Source organism: Notamacropus eugenii, chromosome 3, assembly GCF_028372415.1.
Source record: "Notamacropus eugenii isolate mMacEug1 chromosome 3, mMacEug1.pri_v2, whole genome shotgun sequence".
Classification (NCBI taxonomy): Eukaryota; Metazoa; Chordata; class Mammalia; order Diprotodontia; family Macropodidae; genus Notamacropus; species Notamacropus eugenii.
The window spans coordinates 12,491,812-12,519,556 of NC_092874.1; the positions used below are offsets into that span (position 1 = coordinate 12,491,812).

Sequence of the window (27,745 nt, forward strand, 5' to 3'; positions counted from 1 at the left end):
CAAATTATCTCTCATAAAAGAGGCAAGCAAAAGACTTTTTAGTGGAGGGATAAAGAGGGGAGGTGAGAGAAAAACATGAAGTTTGCTCTCATCACATTTGACTAAATGAAGGAATAAAATGCATACTCATTTTGGTATGAAAACCTATCTTACAATACAGGAAAGTCGGGGAGAAGGGGATAAGCAGGGTGGGGAGGATGATGGAAGGGAGGGCATGGGGAGGACGGAGCAATTTGAGGTCGACACTCATGGGGAGGGACAGGATCAAAAGAGAGAACAGAAGCAATGGGGGCAGGAGAGGATGGAGGGAATTATAGTCAGTCTTACACAACACGACTATTATGGAAGTCATTTGCAAAACTACACAGATATGGCCTATATTGAATTGCTTGCCTTCCAAAGGGAATGGGTGGGGAGGCAGGGATGAAGAGAAGTCAGAAGTCAAAGTTTTAGGAACAACTGTCGAGTACTGTTCTTGCTACTAGGAAATAAGAAATACAGGTAATGGGGTATAGAAAGTTATCTGGCCCTACAGCACAAAAAAGAAGATGGGGACAAGGGAAGGGAGGGATGATAGAAGAGAGAGCAGATTGGTGATAGGGGCAATTAGAATGCTCAGTGTTTTGGGGTGGGGGGAGGGGACAAATGGGGAGAAAATTTGGAACCCAAAATTTTGTGAAAAATAATGTTAAAAGTTAAATAAATTAATTTAAAAAAATTGGAATTGAACAAGTATAAGCTAAGGACTTTATGAGAAATCAAGAATGGATAAATAGAAAATGTGAAAAACCTCATTAAAAAAAGCAACTGACCTGGAAAATAGATCCAGGAGAGATAATTTAAAAATTAATGAAACCTGAAAGCCATGATCAATAAAATAGCCTGGAAATAATCTTTCCAGAAATTATATTTAAAAATTTCCTACCCTGATATTCCAGAACCAGAAGGTAAAATGTAAATTGAAAAAAACCTACTTCTCACCTCCTGAAAGAGATCCCAAAATGAAAACTCCCAGGAATTTTATAGTCAAATTGCTGAATTCCCAGTTGCCATTAATCATTTTAGTGAAATTACATTTCAATAAGGGATAAAAGTGGAGGTGATAGATAGAAGAACAGATGGAGAGAGGGGATAGCTAGAAGTGAAACACCGTGAGGAGGGTAAAAGGAAAGAGAAAATGGCTGAAAGGAGAGAGAATAGAATAAATGAGGGCAATAGGATAGAGGGAAGTACAGAGAGCAGCACTAACTATAAAAACACATTTTAAGCAAGTTTCTCTGATAAAGGCCTCTTCTCTAAACCATATGGGCACTGAGTCAAATTTATAAAAATAAGAGCCATCTCCCAATTGATAAGTGATCAAAATATGATTAGTTTTCAGATGAAGTAATCAAAGCTATCTTCAGCCACATGAAAACCTTCTCTAACTCACTACTGATTGGAGAAATGCAAATTAAACCAATTCTGAGGTACTACATCATACCTATTGGACAGGCTAATAGGACAGAAAAGGAAAATGATAAATGTTGGAGGGGATGTGGGGAAAATGAGACATTAATGCCTTGTTGGTGAAGTTGTGAATTGATCCAACCATTCTGTAGAACAGTTTGGAACTATGCCTAAAGGATTATATAAAACTATGCATATTGTTTGGCCTAGAAATATTACTACTTGGTCTCGTAATTGAGGGGATGCTCATCAATCAGGGAATGACTGAACAAATTGTGGCATATGATTATGATGGAATATTATTGTGCCATAAGAAATGGTGAGAAGAATGTTCTCAGAAAAACCTGGAAAGACTTACATGAGTTGAGGAAATGTGAAATGTACTGTGTACAAAGTAACAGCAACATTATAAGGTGATCAGCTTTGAAAGACTCACTATTTTCAGAAATACAGTGATGTAAGATAACTCTGAAGGACTTACAATGAAAAATGTTGTCCATTCCTACGGAAAGAATTGATGGTGTCAATACAAAGTGAAGCATACTTTTCTTACTTTATTTTTCTTGAAGGTTTTAATTTTTGTTCCATGTTTTCTTTCACAACATGACTTCTATGGAAATGTTTTGCATGATTACATATGTATAACCAATATTGAAATGTTTGCTTTCTCATTATGGGGTCTTGGAGAGGGAAGAAGGGAGAGAATTTGGAACTCAAAGTTTTAAAAATGAATGTTAAAAGTTGTTTTTGCATGTAACCAAGGAAAATAAAATATTAACTCTTTTTTTTTAAAGAGTGTGACTCAAGGCTGTGAGAATCAGGGTCTCTTCTGGAGTCAGTCATCAGCTGCCAAGCCATTTCCCATATTTGCAAAATAGGTACACTATTTGCCTAATTTACAGGAATATTATGGAAAAAAATGAGTGGGAAAGGGGACTTCAAAATCATTAACTGCAAGCTGTGAGATTATGCAACATCCTTGCAATTAGCATTAATATTGTTGTCAAAGCCAAAAATAACAAGTTGGGCTTATTAGAACCCCATTATTTTTATTTTTCTAACTATATGTTGTCATAATTAAAATGTGATTCTGTGAAGATTGTTTTCTTCCTTGAGTGATTAAACACTGACTCGATGTGGTGACCAAATCTTTCCAGCTGGCATTTTTCTCATTTTTTTTCTTTATTATTTCTAAGAGTCACAATCTGATTTCTGGTAAATTTATTTAATAGTGAAATTATTCTAAATGTAATGGAAGTATACACCAGGCTTTTCTAAGCTTCCCAAAATGAGAGAGTACAGCATTTATCTGAAATACTCCTTAAAGAATAGTCCTCAGTGCAGCTATGAAAAGCTGGGGTACCCTTCCTATGTCATGGTGGCATGTTGCTCAGCAGCCATCTTCCAAGGGCCAGGCATGTTGCTGGGGCACTTATCATCATGTAAAGGACTTTGGCTCCTTCCCAAGAAAACATAGCACCTGGAAATGATACAAATGAGAAATAAGTAGAGAAATGAAACCCAGATACAAATGACACTGGCCCCCTCCATCTATTCTGATTATCTCTCTTTTTCTCCTTGTTGAGGAAAAATCAAAGAACCTTAAAGAAGTTTAAAGAAATAAGGTAAAAGACCTAGAATTTTAAACATGTGGAGTTGGGGGCAGGGGAATGACTGGCTTTGAAGCTAGAGGATCTGGGTTCAAATCCTCATTCTTCCTCTTACTATTTGGGTGACCCTGGTCAAGTGAGTTGATCACAATATCATAGATTTAAAGTAGAAGGGACTTTGGGAGCCATCTAATTGAACCACCTTATTTTGTAGATGAGGGAACTGAGGCTCAGAGAGGTTTTACCCAAAGTTATTCAGGTAATACCTAATGTAACAAAGCCAACATTAGAACCCAGGTCCTCTGACTCCCTGCCCAGCCCTCTTTCTCTAGATTTTAGCTTCTAAACTATATTCAAGTACCTGTGGAGGATACCCCTCTTCAAAATTAGAGGGCCCATAATAGAGCCTCTTTATTCTCCAAGTGTGGAGAGTTTTCCACTCTGTGTGTTGTAGGAGTTCTCTGGGTGACAAAACTCCAGTCTGACTCTAGGCTTCCCTTGGATTTGTTCAGAGACAGCAAAGATTAAGACTATATTTAAGGTGAAGGACCAGGGCAGGGTGTGGGTGAATGTAAAGAGGAGAGAATAGGAAGGGTAGGGGGAAAGAAAGAGTGAAGGGGAGGCAACTTTGCAGACATCAGTAGTCTGTCTTGGTGCTAGCTTATCTTTACTTTAAGTCTCTCTGGTGCCAACTGATTAAGAAGCCAAATTTGGTCTCAGCTTCCAAACTAACCTTGCTAAGGTTTTAGCCTAGAAGATTTCAAATTACTACTCTTTGGAGCATAATTTTTAACAGGGACTTCTTCAAGACCCAGAAAGACTTCAAGACCCAAAGGAACAAATCTCTAAAGGGAATTTCAGGAACATTGAAGGATTATGGGAGAGTGTTTAGGAGAAGGAGACTGGTCCAGTGCCCCTCAGATTATACCACATGGATGAGTTCCTCTTCAATGGTCTTCAATATCTCAATGTCTCCTTAATGCAACTGTTACGGAGATTCTCTCCCTTGGGGTAAGACACAACCTATTCATTTATGTGTGTTGTTTGACCCTGAGTTCCCATAAATCCTCAACCATGTTGTATCCAAAGTCCTGAGAATCTTCCTCTAGATCAGCTGACCTGGAGTAGGTACTAACAGAGAACATACATGGATTTTTTCCAACTTACCCTTTCAGCTTTTCATTTTTCACGTAGAAATGGCACACTTGTGATCCAGCCAAACACTTCCTATCTCTAGGCCTTTGCTTTACTTTCCTATGGGCCTGGAATGTATTTCCTCCTTTTTCCATCTCTTAAACCCTGTTTTCTTTTAAGACCCAGCTCAAATGCTGTCTTTTGCATTAACCTTCTCCTGATCACCATAGCTGCTAATGAAGCCTCTACCCATTTCCCAGTCACCTTATATTTATTTTGTCTTCTCCTGTGAAATGTAAGTACCTGCAGGACAGGCACTAATTTTGTATCCTCAGTGCCTGGAGTGATTAAAAGATATGGTTATTTTACAAATAAGGAAACTTGGGATAAGAAGGATGAAACGACTTGACACAACTAATAAGTATCTGAAGCTGGATTCAAACTCATGTTTTCTTGATGATGAGTCAAGTATAAGCATCTACTTTGCCTTCCTTTGGCTTCCTTGAAGATCCAGTTTCTTCTACTACAGCAAGGGAGAGGAGCACAATGAGTAAAGTTTAGGCTCAGAAGGAAACACATGGTCAGGACTTTAAAAAATTAAATGATGCAGGGCTGGTTCAATATTAGGAAAACTATTAGCATTATCGATCATATCAACAACAAAACTAACAAAAACCACATGATTATCTCAATAAATGCAGAAAAAGCTTTTGACAAAATACAACACCCATTCCTATTAAAAACACTGGAGAACATAGGAATAAAGGGAACTTTCCATAAAATAATAAGCAGTATCTACCTAAAATCTTCAGCAAGCATTATATGCAATGGGGATAAGCTAGATGCATTTCCAATGAGATCAGGGGTGAAACAAGGATGCCCATTATCACCACTATTATTCAATATGGTACTAGAAATATTAGCTGTACCAATTAGACAAGATAAAGAAATTGAAGGAATAAGAATAGGTAAAGAAGAAACTATGCTATCACTCTTTGCAGATGATATGATGATCTACTTAGAGAATCCCAGCGATTCAAGTAAAAAACTACTTGAAATAATAAACAATTTTGGCAGAGTTCCAGGTTGCAAAACAAACCCGCGCAAATTTTCTGCATTTCTATATATTAGTAGCAAAGTCCAACAGTAAGAGAAAGAAAGAGAAATCCCATTTAAAGCTAGGGTAGACACTATAAAATACGTGGGAGTTTACCTGCCAAAACAAACCCAGGGACTATATGAACACAATTACAAGGCACTTTTTGCACAAATAAAGTCAGTTTTAAGTAAGTGGAAAAACTTACTTAAGTCAGTTGCTCTTGGGTAGGCGGAGCTAATATAATAAAAATGACAATTCTACCTAAATTAATTTACTTATTTAGTGCCATACCAATTAAACTATCAGATAATTATTTCGTAGAGCTGGATAAAATAATATCAAAATTCATCTGGAAGAACAGAAGGTCCAGAATATCTAAGGGATTAATGAAAAGGAATAATAGGGAAGGTGGCCTAGCCCTATTAGATCTCAAATTATACTATAAAGCAGCAATACCACTTGGTATTGGCTAAGAAACAGAAGGGTAGACAAGTGGAATAGACTTGACACTCAAGACACAGTAGGCAGGGAATATAGCAACCTCCTGTTTGATAAACCCAAGGACCCCAGCTTCTGGGATAAGAACTCACTGTTCCTCAAAAGATGCTGGGAAAACTGCATAACAGTGTGGGGAAACTCTGTAGAGACCCCTACCTGACACCACACACAAGAATAAAGTCCAAATGGGTATACAATCTAGGTATAAAGATGGATACCATGGACAAAGTGGAAGAGCAGGGAATGGTGTATTTATCAGATTTATGGAGAAGGGAAGAAATTTTTACTAAAGAAGAGATAGAAAGCATTATGAAATGCAAGATGGATAATTTTGATTACATTAAACCGAAAAGTTTTTGTACAACCAAACCCAATGCAACCAAAATTCGGAGAGATGTAGTAAATTGGGAAAGAATTTTTACAGCTAATCTTGGGGATAAAGGCCTCATTTCTAGAATATATAGAGAAGTGACTCAAATGTACAAACATACAAGTCATTCCCCAATTGATAAATGATCAAAGGATATGAACAGGCAATTTTCAGAGGAAGAAATTAAATATATCTATAATCATATAAAAAATGCTCTAAATCACTTTTGATTAGAGAGATGCAAATCAAAACAACTCTGAGGTACCACATCACACCTATAAGACTGGCAAACATGACAGAACAGGAAAATGATCAATGTTGGAGAGGATGTGGGAGAGTAGAAACACTAATTCATTGTTGGTCGAACTGTGAGCTCATCTAACCATTCTGGAGAGGGGTTTGGAACTATGCCCAAAGGGCTACAAAAATGTGCATACCCTTTGACTCAGCAATACTGCTTCTAGGCCTGTATCCTCAAGAGATCATAAAAATGGGAAAGGGTCCCACATGTACAAAAGTATTTATAGCAGCACTCTTTTTAGTTGCCCAAAACTGGAAATCAAGGGGATACCCATCAATTGGGGAATGGCTGAATAAATTATGGTATATGAATGTAATGGAGTACTATTGCACCATAAGAAACGATGAACAAGAAGACTTCAGGGAGGCCTGGAAGGACTTATATGATCTGATGCTGAGTGAAAGGAGCAGAGCCAGGAGAACTTTGTGCACAACAACGACCACAGCATGTGAGAGTTTTTTCTGGTATACTTGGAACTTCATAATAACACAAGAATTTTAAAAAAAGAATTCCCAATGATTTTCTTAGGCAAAATGCCTTCCACACTCAGAGAAAGAACTATGGAATTCATTCGCAGAATGTAGCAGATCATGTTTGTATGTTTGTGTGTGTGTATTATATTTTGATTTGTTATATGATTTCTTCCATTTATTTTAGTTCGTTTACATAGCATGACTATAGTGAAAATGTATTCAGTAGGAAAATACATGTAGATCCTATATAGAATTGTATGCTGTCTGGGAGAGGGAGGGAGATGGTAGAGGATAGGTGTGTGGGGGGTAAAAATCTAAGTTTTATGGTAGTGATTGTAGAACATTAAAAAAAAATAAATAAAATAATAAAAAAATTGAATGGTTTTGGTATTTAATGCTATTACTAACTATTTGTACTGTTACCAGCCCATAGACATGTTTGCCCAACTCACAGGCCTTTCAGTCTTTTAACTTCAGCAATCTGTTGAGATTTATTTTCAACGTGATCCTGCTGTGTCTCCACCTTATGGATTATTACGCACCTTTGAAGGTCCAGTCCACAAGGTTTTCCCTCCCTGGAGCCTTTCCTGGCTCTTCTCAAAGCTCAGTGAAGCTAAGGCTCAGATGTTGCAGACCTGTTATCACTATTATTAGTGTTCTGTAGTTTGCAAAGTGCCGATAGGCTCATTATGTTATTTAATCCTCCACAATCCTGCCCATGAGTCAGAAAAACAAAAACATCTTTATGGCCATTTCAGAGGTGAGGAAAGTCTTACAGCTTATCTAGTTGGTCCATCTATAGAAGTGACCAACCAAATTCAGATCCAGGCCTGCCTTATTTGCAATTTCAGGCCATGGATAATAAGTTCTCTGCCATTCTAAGTCTTGTGTATTTTTTTTTTTAACCTCTAGGTACCAGTTCTGTGACTTTTGACTCTTCTTATACTTTGGAGAATTTGCAAGCTTATCTAATCTCCTTTTGCAGATGAATACAGAAGTCAAAAGAAGGAAAATGACTCTTCTAAGATCACAAAACTAATAATTGATATTATAGCTGTAGATAAGCAAATTTTGTATCAGGTGACCAGAAATCTAGAGAGGGAAGAGCCTCCGAAATCATCAAGCCCAATCCCTTCCTGTTACAGTTGAGGAAGCTGAAACCTAAATACTATAGGCCACAAGGCCCTAAGCAAAGCCCCAGGATACTTCATGAAGAACCTCTTTCTCATATTACCATTCAACAATTAATGATTACTCATTATGTCTGGTTATTCAACCAGCTCTGTATTTACCTATGTGATTTGGTGGTTTAGATTTCTGCATCTCATACAATATGTAGAGTCTGCCTAGTTCCTTATAAACAGAGAGAAGTAAACTCTCATTAGCAATTCCAATCAGTGAAAAAAATGGGGAAAAGCAATTCCAATGAAAACATGTTGAGCCATTAGCAATGGTAGGTGATAAATAGGTAGAATCTTCATCCTGTTCCATGTAGATCTACCCATTTTTGTGTGTCTGCACATACATATACATTCATAAATGTGTAAATGTATGAATACATACATATGTTGACATAGACACACGTGTATTTTTATGTACATATGTTTTTGAACCAAACCCATGATTTCATTGGAAAATTGCATTTCTGGAGGCAATTAGTGGTACAATGGATAGAATACTGGGTCTGGAATCAGAAAGACACAAGGTCAAATACAACTTCAGACACTTACTAGCTGTGTGACCCTGAGCAAGTCACTCAATCTCTTAATGATAGCAACTATCTCCCAGGTTATTGTTAAGGTTAAATGAGCTACTTAGCATTTAGAACGGTGCTTAATGGATAGTAGGCACTATATAAATGTTTATTCTCTCCCCCTATGACCTCCCAGTGATACAGGGAATTCCCAGGAAGGAAACTCTTTCTATCCATATGGGTCACCTATTCTTCATTTTGTTATATTATATCGTATCATATTACATAACATTATATTGTTATGTTATGACATGCCATGACATGCCATACCATGCTATCATGTCATGTGAAGTCACTTGGGAAAGTAAGAAGTTACGTGGCTTTTCTGGAATCATACATTCAGTATGTGTCTGAAGCATCATGCATGTTTTAACAATATTCCTCTTTTTCAATGTAAATGACTGGTCTCTGCTGGATCTCATTAGGTCTTCTAAGGAAGCAGGACTTTCAAAGCAATCATGTCTTATATGTGGCAGTCTGAAGCCTTTCCTCCATGTGGTTGAAAAATGCAGGTTATGGAAATATCTTTCCTCATTTATTAAGTGACCTTGTTCAAGTCACGTGAATTCTCAGGGATGTCCTTTCCTTGTGTGTGAAATGGATATGATGCCATTGACCTGTGTCATGGAGAATTGTAAGTCTTAGCTGGGAAAAACATCTTACACGTGAAAAACCAACATGCTCTTATTGGTACCATGTAAATTAACTGAAGAGGAATGGGCTTTTTTTTTCAAATTAGACTCGGAGCAGGACCAACATTTCTAGCCTAATACATCTTGCTCTCCAGGGAACAATTGTGAGAGCGTGGAGAGATGAGAGGAAGAAAAGGAAAAGAACCCCAGTCCACATCAGCTGCATGTAAAGATATACATGATCTAAACAGCTAAACAAATGAGACTGAGGCAAACCAGGGCAAGACTGAACTGATTCTTGAGCCCATACTTTGTATGACTCTTCCATTTACTCATACCTATAGGCGTTGCTCCCCACCCCCCAAAAAAATTATTTTTGTCTTTGATTCCCAGTGATTGAACATAGTAGGTAATGAATGTATCTTGGCTGATTGATTATACTTGAACTGATATCACCAATGAGTCATTGTTTAAAATAGAGATACTTTCAAGAATTGAATATTTGGGGAACTAAGTAATGAACTATGGAATATCTATGCTGAGATCATTTCCCCAACTCCAACATGCATTGGTGGACCAAATCTCAAGAGAGTACTGGATTAGTATTCCCATCAATGTTGTGGCTCTGAGGGATTGTGGTTTCTAAAACTGACATTTTTAAGCCCCCACTAGTGTGCTTGCCAGTATAAATTAGGCAAGCAGTCTTAATTAGCTTTTGAAAAGAGATATGTAGTAAGTATATAGTAAGAATAATTGGTACAAAATATCCCCCCAAACCCCACTCCAACTCACCAACCACTTTAACTAAGTTTGGGTCACACTTTCCCACAAGCAGAAATAGGACCATGGGGCAGTGATCTCAAAGTGGAGAAAACACATGTGGCCAAAAGACAAATTTGGTTTCTGGTTATTAAAAGTCCTTTCTTGAAAACACAGCTAGAATTCCTTTCCAGTGCAAGCACTCACACTCTTCAGAATTATTGACAGAGGTCCATCTGACCTAAAATTCTTCTAAAACTTAAGATCCTCCATTGTATGACTTGTCTTCGTGACCTGCCAGTCAAACTGCTCCCTTCCCAACCACCCCAAGAAGTTCATATATCCCATAGAGATCACAAATGCGAACCATCCAGTTCGCTGTATAAAACCTCTTCATATTTGAGAATCCTCACCTTTAGCACTTTCTAATTTATTTAATAGAGGTGGAAGGGGCTCTCTGGCCCTCTCTCTCCCTTAAACTTCTTCCTGACTGATTGTCCTTTTCTTAACATTTTCTCTTCAACTCTTCTGCCACTGAACAATATTCAAATGAGAGCAATAGATGCCAAAAACTGTAGGAGATTTTCTTGCTCTCTGCTGGATACACTGGGTCACAATGCAGCCATGTTGGGTGTAGAACAAGCCATCAATTCACTGGCAGCCACATAAGTAGAAGGCTGCCAAGCCGAATATTAAACCATCAAATCATTTTGGGAGGGTTTGGCAGCCAATCTAGAGAACTCATCTAATGAGATCAGCACCTCTTGGAAGGAGAGAAGGGTCATTTCTGGCTGATTTCCCAGCAAGACTGGGGGTGGGGGAGGAGTATTTGGGTTCCTCTGCTAGGTATTTTGGGACTAACAGCTGGCCATTTTTTTGTGGTTACCCATCCCTTCTGATCTAAGCAGGAAATCCCTGGGGGGGTGGGGGGGGTGAGGGTGAGAGAGAGAGAGAGAGAGAGAGAGAGAGAGAGAGAGAGAGAGAGAATGTGTGTGTGTGTGTGTTTGTGTGTGTATGAAGCACAGAGCAGAGGGGCTCTGGCTGCACAGCATATCTATTATCTATCTATCTGGGTCCTTCAATCATATTAAAAATTTGGGGAGACAGAGAGATGGGAAAGTAGCATATTTTCAAGATTTGATTAAGGATTCACTGGATTTTCTGAGAAATTGAAAGGAAGATAGTAAAAGGGAGTGATTACTACCTAGACAATGAACAGATAAGGGAACAAGATCAAGAAAGGTCTAGAGACAAGCATTTATTAGGTGCCTACTATATGACAGAGGTGCAGAGAAAAAGGGAGAAGGAACAAAACAAGGAGAAGTAGAGAGAGAGGGACAGAGAGAGATGAGGGGACAAAAAGGTGGAACAGAGGTAGAGATAGGAGGAAAGAGATGGAGAGAAAGGGGGAGAGAGAGGGAGAGGGGGGGAGGAGGGAGAGAGGGAGATAAAGGAGAGACAAAGAATCTGAGACAGTGGGAGAGAGATAAGAGAGGCAGGCAGTAAGAGACAAAGATGCAGAAAGGAGAGAGAAAGAGACAGAGATGGAGATAGGGAGAGACCACACCACTCAAGGGGAAGATGACAAATCCCAATATGGAAAAAAGGAAATACTTCAGCACATGCATACATACGAACACACGTACAAAATTTTCCTGTGATGCCCTGAATCTATAGTTTGGCTGTAGCACTAGGGAGCCAGTTCCCATGGAAACCCTGGAACCTGACTGTTGTAATAGCCTCCTTTCCAAGCATGGATAAGATGAATTTTGCTTCCCTCCCTGCTCCCACCATTGTGGGCTCCCTCAATGATCAAGTCTCTGAGGGCTTCTCACTCCAGCCCTGGGTGCTCCTCCCAGGGTCCCTCCTTGTTTCTGAATTCAATATTTCTCTCCTTTCCAGCATGTGCTCTTCCTTATTTCTACTGCTGCTGGAGTCTCACTCCCACGCCTCGCCTCCCCCAACTTCCTGCAAGCTCCTAATGTGGTGACCACGTATCATCAGCTGCATGAAGCTGCAGAAAATCAAAGTCAGCCTTGACATTGGTGTGCTCTGAAGGACAGAGCGAAGGCCTGAAATGCTCCCTGCCTCTCCCAGAATTGATCGACTACATTCATTCTTCCCTGACTCTTCCAAGCTCCTGAGTACCAGTAAATAAACCAAAAAAAACACAAATTCTGAATACCAAACAGAAGAACAGATAAATCATGAAGTTCATGACCACCACCTGTCAGCAAACCGTTACTGAGTGCCTCCTGGGTGCATGGGATTGTACGAACTGCTGCTAATTCTTGAGTCTGGACTGGCCAATTTCCTCACCTCTCATTCCTCTTCAACTTCACTTTTTAAACCCCCCAGCTTCACTCAAGGCTCATCTCCTGGGTCATCTCCTTCAGGAAGATTTCCCAAAGCCACTGCATTTTAGCTGTTTCTCCTCTTTAAATGTTTTAAACACACAACATACATATATACGTGTGTGTATACATGTTTGACATTTTGATATATATTTACATGTATATATGCATGCATGCACACACACAGATGAGAGACAGGGATAGAGAGACAGAGATGAGAGGCAGAGACAAAGACAGGGAGAGAAAAAGAAACTAGAGACCTCAAAGATTAAATACCTCAGGGCTAGTGACATGTTTGGCATTAGGCAGAAATTTCAGTTTAAAATGTTGATTTTTGCATTATGGAACTATTATTTGTTTCTTACCTTGTCAGGAAAAGAAGGGAGAGTATACTAATTTTTTTTGTAGCAGGATTTTGTTTTTCAGTTACTCTGTGTCTGTGTGTGTGTGTCTGTATTTTAGTGACCAGAAGAGATCCAATTATATCTTGGCTCCAGGAAACACATGAAAAAGCATCTACCTCTTGGGGAGTATGGCTGCAGAACATTGTATGAACTGGCAAACATAGCCCATGCTTTGATTTGCCTTGTTTTAATTTTGTTTGATTTTGGAGAAGACTAATTTTTTGGAGGGAGAGGGGGTCATGTATATTTAGAAGTCCACAAATAATTATGATGTGAAAAGTGAAAGGTATCATTAAAATTATTTTAAAAGACAATAGATGCATCAATGAATGTCCGCTGTGGGCATTAGATTTTCCAAATTCATAGATTATTCCATTCACAATTAAAGTTCTGTTTTCTCATTACAATCCAATTTGATAGTTTGGAAAGGTGTGTTCATTAATTTAGACCCAACCATATAAAACCCGTGACAACTGAAAATATACTAGGGTCACAGATCTGGAACAACAAGGGACTTTGGAGGTCATCTGGCACAATACCTTAATTGGACCGACATGGAAATCGAGGCCCAAAGGGAATTAGTAAGAACTCCAGGGCACAAAATCCTCAGTGATAGAGTCAGCACAATGCTCTTAACTTCTCTGAGCCTCCCTCTTTCATCTGTAATGTGAGGGAGATGCATTTTATGACCTCTAAGTTTTCACACAATTTTCCATCTACCATTCTATGAATTGTGGGCAGCTATTCCCAAGGATTGAACATCTAAAACTGTTTAATATCACAGTACCAAAGTCATATATAATAACAATGGTGATGCTAGTACTGCCTCCTCAGACTACAGAATTACACCAGATTCAATTCATTCCTGAAGAGTGACCACAAAGGGGCCAGGTTCTCTTTGGTTTTTCCCTCCAGTGGAATTCTCTAGACAATCTCCAAATATGTTGATGGTATAACTTGGCTGTAGGTTTTACCAAATGTGAGTAATAGAGTCCCCAGTTCCTGTACAAGTACTCAATGAAAAATAAGAATATTGAGCATAAGACAACCCTCATTTAACCCAGAAATGAAAATGCATAAGACAAGAAACCACAAAGATAAAGACAACGCACTTAGCTCATTAGATAGTTTGAGTTAAAGATAGTTTGACACATATTCACCTTCCATCTTTCACCTGCCCTGACAAACAACTCAGCAATATTATAGTATTGGTAAGCTACAGATCCTCTGCCGTCCCACGACATGGCTCCATTATCCTTGGTTGACCCTTCCTCACCCAAAGAGAACACTGTTGAGATCCCTTGCATAGGAAACCTACTATTTCTTACTGTTGCTTCATAACTATCCTCCTCAGGTCAAAAGACCTCAGACTGAGCACTAACTAGCACCTTGTGCTTTTCATCTCCTGCAGGGGAAAGTCAGTCCCCATGAGAAAGGTTACAAGAGTCAAGGTCATGCAGGCATCTTTCACCTGCCCCAAAACAATTACTTCCATCTATGCCAGCATAAGGGGAATTTTTACATCCTTTTAGCAGCCCAATCTCCCAACTGGAATATGTAGAACATTTGATGCAAAGAAAAACAACTCTGCTTTTGATTTTAGGCCTTCCTGTCTTCTGAGGGTAAAAGAGGGGTACCTTGTACTCAATGATGAAAATTTTCATACTTGGCCTAACCCTTCATGTCCCAGTGATTCTGAACTTGTATATGTCATCATCCAAACACCATCCCACAGATTCCTCCATCAGATCATTCATTCCTATCTTCTTCAACCCAACTCCACCTGCCTGTCCACTGTGCCCTCTGGAACACCTGTTCCATAGACAGCAAACTCCTTTTCATCTCAAATCTCTCTCTCTCTCCTATTCCTTCACTCTACTAGCTAGCTCTTACTGAAACCTCTGGTAAACACAGCCTCCCAAAGGGCCCCTTCTAGTTCTGGCTGCATCTACGTTTATTCTACTTTGCCCAATGGTTAAGATGGAGGAGTTGGAATAAAACTTATTCCCCATTGCCACTCCCCCTTCTTCATCACTCAGTAACCTATCTTCTTTTGAAAATGTTTATATCTGCTACTCAATCAAAATCCTAATACCAAGCTCCCTCCCCTTCCTTCCTCAATGAATCTGATACTTAGTTCACAGTTTTTCTCTCTTCTTCTAGCTCCTGTTCTGATACTAGGAAATTTCAACAAACATTATTTCACCTTCACATATCCTAGATACTCAATTCCTCAACCAACTCACTTTCCATGAAATATTCTTCCATACTAACTCCACCATACACAAAGATGGTCTCAGACCCTTGATCTTGCTGCCACCCCAACACATACTACTTCTATGTTGTACAACATACAACACATAACACAGCTACAGCTACTTCTGAGTTGAAGTTAAAAAAAAAAATCTTTATCTGACCATAATTGATTGGCATTTGACCTCTCTCCCTCCCTCCGTAGGAGGTCCAGGAGATAGAGACCAGGCCTGGAGTCAAAAAGACCTGAGTTCAAATCTGACTTCAGATATTTACAAACTGGTTACCCTGGGCCAGTCACTTAATCACTGTTTACCTCAGTTTTCCCATCTGTAAACTGGAGATAACAATAGCATCTATCTTCCAGCGTTGCTGTATGGATCAAATGAAATAATAATTGGGCAGCACTTAGCATATTGTCTGACTTGTAGTGAGTTCTGTATAAATATTTTACTGTCTTATAAAACCCTCCTCTTCATCTGCACCATAACGACTGATCTGTTGATCCCTCAGTTCTCTCCCATCCAATCTACTCTATTCTAGCCACTCTTCTTTCCATCTTGAACCCTTGGTAAAGCAATGCAACTCTAAACTTTCTTTTCTTGAATCTCTGCCCCTTATCATATCACCAATTATGCCCAGCCAATCCTCAGTCTTGGATAATTTCTATCATTTGTCACCTTTGTTTCTACATATGTTCTGTTGAATGAAGATAGAGAAAATCATGCCCTCTGGATGTAGTATGTCCACTACATACTATGTCCACTACAAATTTATGTTAAACAAAACCAGCTGAGCCTTTGCTACTCCTAGGCAATCCCACTATATACTTCCCTTACAGACTCACTCCTCCACTCTCCATAGTAGCTTCTCATCCCCTCTGAAACCTCCATGGCTCTCCCATACACTCAGGTGAGAAACTTACTTAATATTTTCCAGAAAAAAATTGAGGCTACTCATCACAAACTCCTTATCCCTTATTGCTTATCACTCAGATGCCTTCTGTTTCTCTTTCTTTACCCTTATCTCACATGATAAAGAAGCCTTACTCTTTACCAAGTATAAGCCCTCTACTTGTTCAAGTGATTCCATTCCATTCTTCTTCCTCTTCTGTCATCTCCACTGTTTCATTTATTTTTAATCTTTCTCAGTCTATTGGCTCCTTTCTTACTGCTTACAAACATATTCATGTTTCTCCCATCCTGCAAAAAAAATTCCTCATTTATAATCCTTCCATCTTCTCTAACTATCATCCTATATATCTTTGGCTCTTTTAGCTAAACCCCATCTACAAAAGGTGCCTCTACTTTCCCTCTTCTCAGTCTCTTCCTAACCCCTCTTGCTTCTAACCTTATCATTCCACCGAACTGTCACCTTTCTGCAGACCTTGACACTGCTGAGCACTTCTCCCCTTGACACCTTTTTTCTCTCTAGGGTTTTAGGGCTTGGCTCTCTTCCGATCTGTGCTCCTTCTATCTCCTTTGTTGGTTCCTATCCAGATCATGCCCTGTAATCATAGGTGTCCCTCAGAGTCCTGTCCCAAGGCCCTTCTCTCTTCTCCCTATATACCACTTCATTTGGTGATGTAATCAACCACCATGTCTTTAATTACCATCTCTCTGCTGGTGATTCTCAAATCTACCTATTCTGACCCAATTCCTTTCTTGACCTCCAAACTTGTATCTGCAACTGCCTTTAAGACATGTCAAGCTAGATTTCCAATAGACATCTTAAATTTCATATGTTCCAATCAGACTCATTATCTTTCCCCCTATTCCCTCTTTCTTCAGATTTCCAACCTAAGAGTCATTCTGGACACCAACCATAACCAAACTGTTGCCTGCCAATTTCACCTTTACAGCATCTCTTCCATATACCCCCTTCTAACCAGTGTTTGGCAAATGGTAGGTAGTTAATAAATATTTATTGATGGATCTTCAGACATTGCCAACATTCTGGTACAGGTCTTCATCACCTGATGCTTGGACTAGCAGCCTTCTGGTGGCTCTATCTACCTCAACTCAGCCCCTCCCCCCATCCATCCTCTTCAGTCCCCATAATGATTTTCTTGGAGCACAAATTAAAAAATGTTATCCTCCTACTCAATAAACTCCAGCGGCATCCAATTGCCTTCAGGAGCAGATACAAAAACATCTTTTTGACATTCAAGGCATTTCATAAACCATTCCCTTCCTGTATTTCCAGTCTTCTTACACTTTATTCCCCTTCTTCTATTCCTTGATCCAGTGACACTGGCTTCCTGGCTCATACAAACAAGACACTCTGTCTCTCAGCTCTGAGCATTTTATTTGGCTGTCCCCAAGACCTGGACTGCACTTTACTATCTATTCCAAACTACGGATCCCTTCTGCCCCATTTCCTTAAAGTTTCAATTAAAATCCCATTTTTTACAGGAAGCTTTCCCTAAACTCTCTTAATTTCCACGTTTCCCTCTGTTAACTATTCCTATTTGTCCTGTGCATAGCTTGCTTTCCATGTATTTGCCTGCTTGTTGTCTCTCCCATTGGATTGCAAGATTCTTTAAAGGCAGGCACTATCTTTTGGTCTTTTTTGTATCCCTCACAGTAGCACAGTATTTGGCATGTGAGCTTTAAGTTCATTGATTGATAAGCTGATACCCAAATGATCAGATTAAAGGACTTGGCAGCTCTTTGGATGACTTAAACTTATTCAGTCATTCTTGGAAATTGTAGCCTATGACCTGAGCTTAGAAAAAGAAAGTAGAAAGGCAGAATAAGGCAACCCCAAAGTGGAGGATTGAACATCCACCACATCCCCCTTTATTTTCCTGCAATTTGACAGAAACATCCTTTGTGGGCAGCAGCCGGAAATCCCATCATAGACCCCATCAAAGTCATACAATCTTGAAGCTAAATGTTAGAAAGCACAGCAAAGCCTAGGTCAATGAAATCATTGGCCCTGAATTCTAGTCTGAAGTTTATCACTATTTACCCTTTGATGTCTTTGGGATACAGACCTAGCAGTGGTATTACTCTATCAAAGAAGATGAATCATTTTATAGCACTTTGGGCATAGTTCCAAATTGCCTTCCAGAATGGTTGGATCAGTTCAGAACTCCATCAATGGGGACCAATGTCCCTACTTTTTCACACTGAGGAGGCTGGCAATAACTTCTAGGAATTTTTACTCCCCACATCCTCCTCTCTGTTGCTTTTGCCCATCCTTGCTCGCATTCCCTTTTCCAGCACAGTCCTTAACAGTAACGATGCTTAAACTTAGTCCCAGTTTTAGCTGGGTATAACCACTATACTTCCTCTTTCCCTTCCCTCATTGCCACCTGTCCCTAGAGAAAATATTGTATTTTAAAATTTGCTAAATGCTTTATATGAAATATGAAAAAGGTACTTACTGGGTGTCATTTTCCCTGAGTCTAAAAGAAGTTAAGTGATGGTGGCTTAACAAGTAAATAATAGAATTTGTACTCAGTTCCTTGTGGTATTTCAGCCAGTGAATTCCAACCTGGGTCTTTGAATTTTGAACTAGCCCTGCATTCCTGGTATAAATCCCACATTGTCCTAGTATGTGATCTTTGTGATATAGTGCTATAATCTCCTTGCTAGTATTTTATTTATTTTGTTGCATCAATATTCATCAGAAAAACTAGTCCATTGCTTTCCCCCATTTTTACTCTTCCTGGTTTAGGAATCAGCACAGCATTTGTTTGGTAAAAGGAATTTGATAGGACTCTCTCTTTACTCATTTTTTCAAATTGGCTGTATAGGATTGGAACGAATTGTTCATTTAATGTTTGGTAGGATTCACTTGTAAATTTATCTCCTGATTTTTATTCTGTGTCTGTCTCTGTTTCAAGTGTTTCTTCTATACATGTTGGATTCTGTTTTGTTTTTTGTTTTTTTTTATCCATTCTGATGTCCACTTAAGCTTTGTGGGTGGTTTCATTCCATTCACATTCACAGCTGTGATTGCGATCTGTATTTCCTTCCATCCTATTTTTCCTATCTTTATCCTTCTCTGTTTCTTCCTCTGCTTTACCCCTCAAAAGTCTGGTTTCCTTTAACCATTATCTCCCTTACTCTTTCCTCCCTCATGGGAGCCCTTCCTCTTCCCATTATCTTCCCTTTGTACCCTGTTGAGCAAGATAGATTCCTATACCCAACTGTATATCATGTATATCATTCCCTCTGAGTCAATTCCAATGAAAGTAAGGTTCAAGCATTGCCTGCCACCCCTTCCTCAATCTACCCCTTCATTGTAAAAAAAGCTCTTTCTTTTACACCTCATTTACATGAAATAATTTCCCCATCTTTTCTCTCTTTTCCCTGTTCTCCAAGTGCATCCCTCTTTCTCACTCCTTAATTTTATTTAGTTTTTTTAATCATCCCATCAATCAACTCATACCTATACATTCTGCTTACTTTCTAACTGCCTCAATGACAAAGTTCTTAGGAATTACAATTATCTTCCTATTTAGGAATATAAACAGTTTAACTTTATTGAGCCCCTTATGTTTCTCTTTCATATTTGCTTTTTTGTGCTTCTTTTGATTCTTGCATTTGAATGTCAAATTTTTTATTCAGTTCTGGTCTTTTCATTGGGAATGTCAACTCCTCTATTAAATATCCATTTTTTCCTTCAAAGGATTATACTCAGTTTTGCTGGGTAAGTTATTCTTGAATGTCATCTTAGTTCCTTTAGCTTCTGGAATATCATATGCCAAGCCCTCCAAACCTTTTAACCTGGAAGCTGCCAAATCTTGCGTAATCCAGACTATGGTTGTTTGAATTATTTCTTTCTAGTTCCTTGCAGTATTTTCTCCTCGTTTTGGGAAATCTCAAATTTGGCTATAATATTCCTGGGAGTTTTCATTTTGGGATGTCTTTCAGAAAATAACCAGTGGATTCTTTTGATTTCTAGTTTATCCTCTGGTTCAAAGACATCAGGACAGTTTTCCTTGAAAATTTCTTGAAATATGAAGTCTAGGCTCCTTTTAAAGATCTTGGCTTTCAGGTTATCCAATAATTCTGAAATTATCTTTCCACAAATTATCTTCAAGTCAGTTTTTCCAATGAGATGATTCATATATTCTTCTTTTTTTTCTTAAAATTTTATTTTATTGTTTCTTGATATCTCATGGTGTCATTAGCTTCCATTTGCTCAGTTCAAATTTTTAACAAATTATTTTGTTCAGTGAACTTTTGCACCTCTTTTTTTCCCCATTTGACCAATTCTGCTTTTTAAGGAATTCTTATCTGTAGTGGATTTTTGTGTCTCTTACCATTTGGTGAATTCTATTTTTTAGATTATTATTTTCTTTTATATTTTTGTGCCTCTTTTATCAACCTTTTGATGCTGTTTTCATAATTTTCTTGCAACTCTTATTTCTTGTCCCAACTTTTCCTCTGCTTCTCTTATTTGATTTTTTAAAATCATTTTTTTTTTGAGAGCTTCCAGGAATTCTTGTTGGAGATATCCAATGCACATTTTTTTTCTTTGAGGCCTTGCTTGTAAATGTTTTCATGTCATTGACTTCTTCTGAGTCTGCCTTTAACCATAGTAACTCTTTATGATCAGGTTCTTTATTTGTTGTTTGCTCATTTTTCTAGCCAATATCTTGATCGTTAACTTAATAGCAGTTGGGCTCTGCTCCCAGGGCTTAAGGGGAACTGTCCCAAGCTTCTGTCTTTTCATGCTCTAGTTTACAGAGCTAGTTCTGGTGTCTAAAGGTTTTTAGTACTTTCAATGTGGTCTTATCTAAGGACAGGTGTGCTCATGGTTATTCTAGCATGTGGTTTAGTCTCTACCCTGAAAGGAATCTTGCTACCCTGTTAACAAGAGTTAACAAGTGTTAGCACCCTATTGGCTTTAGAACTGTGACCAGGTCCTCTGCTGTCCTGCAGCTGCAAGTGCTCCTTTTGGCCTTAGAACTGAGGCCAGGGCCTCTGTTTATTTGTGATCAAACACTAGCACTCTTTTCTTCCTTGGAACTCTGAGCAGAACTCATTTCCCCTTTGGTCACAAACCAAAGTTGTCTTCACCTCAGCATTGCAGTTTGGCACTGCTATCTAAAGCTGTTGCTGCCTCTGATGCAGTTACCTTGAAGGCCTATTGCTGGCCCATCATATGTCCTATATTGTGCTCTAGGCCAGTCACCATTCCAGTGAGACAAACTTTTCTTGCCAACCTCCTAAGTTGTCATGGGCTGAAAATTTGCTGCACCTGACCATTTGTTGGGTCTGCCCCTCCATAATTTGATTTGAGGCATTGTTTTAAAGTTGTTTGGGAGGGACTTTTGGAGAGTTCATTTGACTACCTCTTCCCACTCCACCATCCTGGCTCTGCCTGGCAGACCTGCATCGTTCCAATCTATCTTCCTTCTTGACTATCCCTTTAATATCTTCCAAAATCCTCAAGAGAATGCTGACTGGCCTTACACATCTCCTAATTTCCTTTAACTCGGATCAGGATGCAGGCCTACCATTAATGGAACCCTCCTTGCTCTCTGCTTTCTTACTTAAATGTTCCATTGACTTTTTTTTTTATAATTTTTATTTTTATTTTATTATTTTATTTTATTTTTTATTTTAATTATTTTTTAATGTTTAACGATCACTGCCATACAATTGAGATTTTATCCCCCCCACACCTACCCCCCAATACCCCCCTCCCTCCCCACGACTGCATACAATTCTGTATAGATTCTACATATACTTTCCTATTGAGTACATTTTCACTATAGTCATGCTATGTAGTCGCACTAAAATAAATGGAAGAAATCATATAACAAATCAAAACACGATACACAAAAACATACACATACACAAACATGGTCTTCTACATTCTGCGAATGACTTCCATATTTCTTTCTCTGAGTGTGGAAGGCATTTTGCCTTAGAGAACCAACATTGGGATTTTATTTTATTTTTTAAGAAGTTCCTGCGTTATTACAAAATTCCAAGTCTACCAGAAAAAATTCTCACACACTGTGGTCATTGCTGTGCACAAAGTTCTCCTGGTTCTGCTCTTTTCACTCAGCATCAGGTCATATAAGTCCTTCCAGGCCTCTCTGAAGTCTTCTTGTTCATCATTTCTTATGGCACAATAGTACTCCATTACATTCATATACCATAATTTATTCAGCCATTCCCCAATTGATGGACATCCCCTTGACTTCCAGTTTTTGGCAACTACAAAGAGTGCTGCTATAAATATTTTTGTACATGTGGGACCCTTTCCCATTTTTATGATCTCTTGGGGATACAGTCCTAGTAGCGATATTGCTGGATCAAAGGGTATGCACATTTTTGTAGCCCTTTGGGCATAGTTCCAAATTGCTCTCCAGAATGGTTGGATGCTCTCGCAGCTCCACCAACGATGAATTAGTGTTCCAAATCTCCCACATCCTCTCCAGCATTTATCATTTTCTTGTTCTGTCATGTTTGCCAATCTTATAGGTGTGATGTGGTACCTCAGAGTTGTTTTGGTTTGCATTTCTCTAATCAACAGTGATTTAGAGCATTTTTTCATATGATTATGGATATCTTTAATTTCTTCTTCCAAAAATTGCCTGTTCATATCCTTTGACCATTTATCAATTGGGGAATGGCTTGTATGATTATACATTTGAGTCAGTTCTCTATATATTCTAGAAATGAGGCCTTTATCCCCAAGATTAGCTGTAAAAATTCTTTCCCAATTTACTACATCCCTCCGGATTTTGGTTGCATTGGGTTTGGTTGTGCAAAAACTTCTCAGTTTAATGTAATCAAAATTATCCATCTTGCATTTCATAATGCTTTCTATCTCTTCTTTAGTAAAAAATTCTTCTCTTCTCCATAAATCTGATAAATACACTATTCCTTGCTTCTCCAGTTTATTCATGGTATCAATCTTTATACCTAAATTATGTACCCATTTGGACTTTATTCTTGTGTGCGGTGTCAGGTATGGGTCTATGCCTAATTTCCGCCACGCTGTTATCCAGTTTTCCCAGCAATTTTTGTCAAACAGTGAGTTCTTATCCCAGAAGCTGGGGTCCTTGGGTTTATCAAACAGAAGGTTGCTATATTCCTTGCCTACTGCATCTTGAGTGCCAAGTCTATTCCACTTGTCTACCTCTCTGTTTCTTAGCCAATACCAAGTGGTTTTGATAATTGCTGCTTTATAGTACAATTTGAGGTCTGGTACCACTAGGCCACCTTCCCAAGCATTTCTTTTCATTACTCCCTTTGATATTCTGGACCTTTTGTTTTTCCAAATAAATTTTGATATTATTTTATCCAGCTCTAGAAAAGAGTTGTCTGATAGTTTAATTGGTATGGCACTAAATAAGTAAATTAATTTAGGTAGAATTGTCATTTTTATTATATTAGCATGGCCTACCCATGAGCAACTAATGTTTTTCCACTTACTTAAATCTGACTTTATTTGTGCAAAAAGTGTCTTGTAATTGTGTTCATATAATCCCTGGGTTTGTTTTGGCAGGTAAACTACTAAGTATTTTATACTGTCTACCCTAGCTTTAAATGGGATTTCTCGTTCTATCTCTTGCTGTTGGACTTTGTTGCTAATATATAGGAATGCAGAAGATTTGTGTGGGTTTATTTTGTAACCTGCAACTTTGCCAAAGTTGTTTATTATTTCAAGTAATTTTTTACTTGAATCTCTGGGATTCTCTAAGTAGATCATCATATCATCTGCAAAGAGTGATAAGTTAGTTTCTTCTTTGGCTATTCTTATTCCTTCAATATCTTTATCTTGTCTAATTGCTTCAGCTAACATTTCTAGTACCATATTGAATAATAGTGGTGATAATGGACATCCTTGTTTCACCCCTGATCTTATTGGGAATGAATCTAGCTTATCCCCATTGCATATAATGCTTGCTGAAGGTTTTAGATAGATACTGCTTATTATTTTATGGAAAGTTCCCTTTATTCCTACGTTCTCCAGGGTTTTTACTAGGAATGGGTGTTGTATTTTGTCAAAAGCTTTTTCTGCATCTATTGAGATAATCATGTGGTTTTTGTTATCTTTGTTGTTGATGTGATCGATAATGCTAATAGTTTTCCTAATATTGAACCAGCCCTGTAATCCTGGTATGAATCCTACCTGATCATAATGTATTAATCTCGTGATAAGATGCTGTATTCGTTTTGCTAAAATCTTATTTAAAATTTTTGCATCTATATTCATTAGGGAAATTGGTCTATAATTTTCTTTCTCTGTTTTGTCTCTTCCTGGTTTGGGTATCAAAACCATATTTGTATCATAAAAAGAATTTGGGAGGACTCCTTCTTCCCAAATTTTCAAAAATAGTCTATATAGTATTGGAATTAACTGTTCTTTAAATGTTTGATAGAATTCACTTGTGAATCCATCTGGCCCTGGAGATTTTTTCCTAGGGAGTTCATTGATGGCTTCTTCAATTTCTTTTTCTGAGATGGGGTTGTTTAGGTATTCAACTTCCTCTTCTGTTAATCTGGACAATTTGTATTTTTTAAAATATTCATCCATCTCGTTTAGATTATTGAATTTGTGGGCATAAAGTTGGGCAAAGTAGTTTCTAATTATTGTTTTAATTTCCTCCTCATTGGAGGTGAGTTCACCCCTTTCATTTTTTATATTAGTAATTTGATTTTCTTCTTTCTTTTTTTTAATCAGATTGACCAAAGGTTTATCAATTTTATTAGTTTTTTCATAAAACCAACTATTGGTTTTATTTATCAATTCAATAGTTTTCTTAATTTCAATTTTATTAATCTCTCCTTTGGTTTTCAGTATTTCTAATTTGGTATTTACTTGGGGATTTTCAATTTGTTCTTTTTCTAGCTTTTTCAACTGCAAGCCCAAGTCACTGATCTCCTCTTTCTCTATTTTATTTATGTAAGCATTCAAAGATATAAAACTTCCCCTAATAACTGCTCTTGCAGTATCCCATAAGATTTGGTATGTTGTCTCACTATTGTCATTCTCTTGAATGAAATTGTTGATTGTTTCTGTGATTTCTTCTTTAACCCAACCCTTCTTTAGGATTAGATTATTTAGTTTCCAATTGATTTTTGGTTTCTCTTTCCATGGCCTTTTATTACATGTAATTTTTAATGCATTATGATCTGAGAAGGATGCATTGATCATCTCTACCTTTCTGCGCTGGATTGTGAGAATTTTATGTCCTAGTACATGGTCAATTTTTGTAAATGTTCCATGTATCGCTGAGAAAAAGGTATATTCCTTTCTATTCCCATTCAATTTTCTCCAAAGATCTATCATATCTACCTTATCCAGAGTTTTATTTACCTCCTTAACCTCTTTCTTGTTTATTTTGAGGTTAGATTTATCAAGTTCAGAGAGGGGGAGGTTGAGGTCCCCCACTAGTATAGTTTTGCTGTCAATTTCTTCCTTCAATTCCCCCAACCTCTCCTCTAAGAATCTGGATGCTATCCCACTTGGAGCATACATGTTTAGTAATGATATTGCTTCATTGTCTATGGTGCTTTTTAGCAGGATATAGTTTCCATCCTTATCCCTTTTGATTAGATCTATTTCTGCTTTTGCTTTGTCTGAGATTAGGATTGCTACTCCTGCCTCTCTTACATGAGCTGAAGCACAATATATTCTGCTCCATCCTTTGACCTTTATCCTATGTGTGTCCCCCTGTTTCAAATGTGTTTCTTGTAAGCAGCATATTGTTGGATTATGGCTTTTAATCCATTCTGCTATCCGTCTCCGTTTTATGGGAGAATTCATTCCATTCACATTCACAGTTATGATTACAATCTGTGTATTTCCCTCCATCCTCTTTCCCACCATTTGTGCTTTTAGCTCTCCTGTCTCCCTTCCCCTCCTCAATAGTATTCACTTTTCACCCCCTCCTCCTGCAGCCTTCCCCTCTTTCTTTTAGCCCCCCTCCCTTTTACTCCCTTTTACTCTTATTGCTTCTTCCCTCCCTTTTAGCCTCCCTCCCCTTTCTTCCCCCTTCCACTCCTACTACCTATAGAGCTAGTTAGGATTATCTACTTAAGATTATTGTTCCCTCCTTTAAACAAGTCAGATGAGAGTACCTCTCAAACAATGCTCATCTCCCTCCCCTCCTTCCCTCTACTATAGTTTTGTACTTCTTCCTGTGATGTAATTTGCCATTTTCTGCTTCCTCCTTTTCACACCTCCTATTACAATCCCTTCTCATACTTAAATCATATTTTTGACATGATATCATTTACTTTATACCCGTTCCCTCTATGTATATCCCTTTTATCATAATAGCTGCACAGTTCTCAAGATTAACAGGTATCATCTTCCCTTATAGGGAGGTAAACAGTTTGCCCTAATTGAGTAACAAGTTTTTGTTTTTGTTTTTCCCCCCTCTTTACCTTTTTATGATTCTCTTGAGACCTGCATTTGAAGATCAAATTGTCTATTGAGTTCTGGAGTTTTGGTCAGGAAGCTCTGGAAATCCCTTATTTCGTTGAATGACTTTCTCCTTGCCTGAAATGTTATGCTGAACTTTGCTGGGTAGTTGATCCTTGGTTGAAGTCCCAACTCCTTTGCCTTAAGGAATATTGGGTTCCAATTCTTTCAGTCTTTTAATGTAGAAGCTGCAAGGTCCTGTGTGATCCTGACTGTATGTCCTTGATATTTGAATTGTTTCTTTCTGGCTGCTTGTAGTATTTTCTCCTTCACTTGATAGCTCTGGAATTTGGCAACGATATTTCTTGGGGTTTTGAGCTTGGGATCCCTTTCGGGAGGGGAACGGTGGATTCTTGCGATGACTATTTTGCCCTCTGAGTCTAGTGCTTCTGGGCAGTTTTCTTTGATGATTTCCTGGAAGATATTGTCCAGACTCTTTTCTTCATCATGGGTTTCTGGCAAGCCAATAATTCTTAAATTTTCTCTCCTGGATCTATTTTCCAGGTCAGTTGTTTTTCCAATTAAATATTTTACATCTTCTTCTATCTTTTCATTCTTTACATTTTGTTTGACTGATTCTTGCTGCCTCATTGAGTCATTAGTTTCTACTTGCCCAATTCTAATCTTCATCGTATTGTTTTCTTCAGTTAACTTTTGCATCTCCTTTTCCATCTGACCAATTTTTCCCTTTAAGGAGCTATTTTCTCCATTTAATTTTTGTACTTCCTTTTCCATTCGACCAATTTTCCCAGTTAGGTTTTGTGTTTCCTTTTCCATTTGATCAATTTTCCAAATTAGGTTTTGGGTTTCCTTTTCCGTTTGATTAACTCTTCCTTTTAGGGAATTATTTTCTCCAGTTAACTTTTGAACTTCCTTTTCCATTTGTTCAATTTTCCTTTTCAAAGTGATGTTCTCATCAGTGAATTCTTTTTTTATAATTTTAAAATCATTGGCCAGGTTTTCTTCTATTTCCTTCTTCAGCTGTTCCAGGAAAACTAGTTGTTTATTAATTCAAGTAATTTTTTACTTGAATCTCTGGGATTCTCTAGGTAAATCATCATATCATCTGCAAAGAGTGATAACTTAGTTTCTTCTTTGGCTATTCTAATTCCTTGAATATCTTTATCTTGTCTAATTGCTACAGCTAACATTTCTAGTACCATATTGAATAATAGTGGTGATAATGGACAACCTTGTTTCACCCCTGATCTTATTGGGAATGCATCTAGCTTATCCCCATTGCATAT

The 27,745-nt window shown here is 38.1% G+C and overlaps 1 long non-coding RNA gene across 1 annotated transcript in view; it reads right to left on the reverse strand.

The window, feature by feature from the left end:
* Positions 1–2,612: 2,612 nt before the first annotated feature.
* LOC140532421 (uncharacterized) overlaps positions 2,613–27,745 on the reverse strand; it is a 38,121-nt gene continuing 12,988 nt past the window's right edge. Inside the window, exon 3 of the long non-coding RNA XR_011976508.1 lies at positions 2,613–2,929. This is a non-coding gene — a long non-coding RNA (uncharacterized lncRNA). The remainder of the gene's footprint in view (positions 2,930–27,745) is intronic.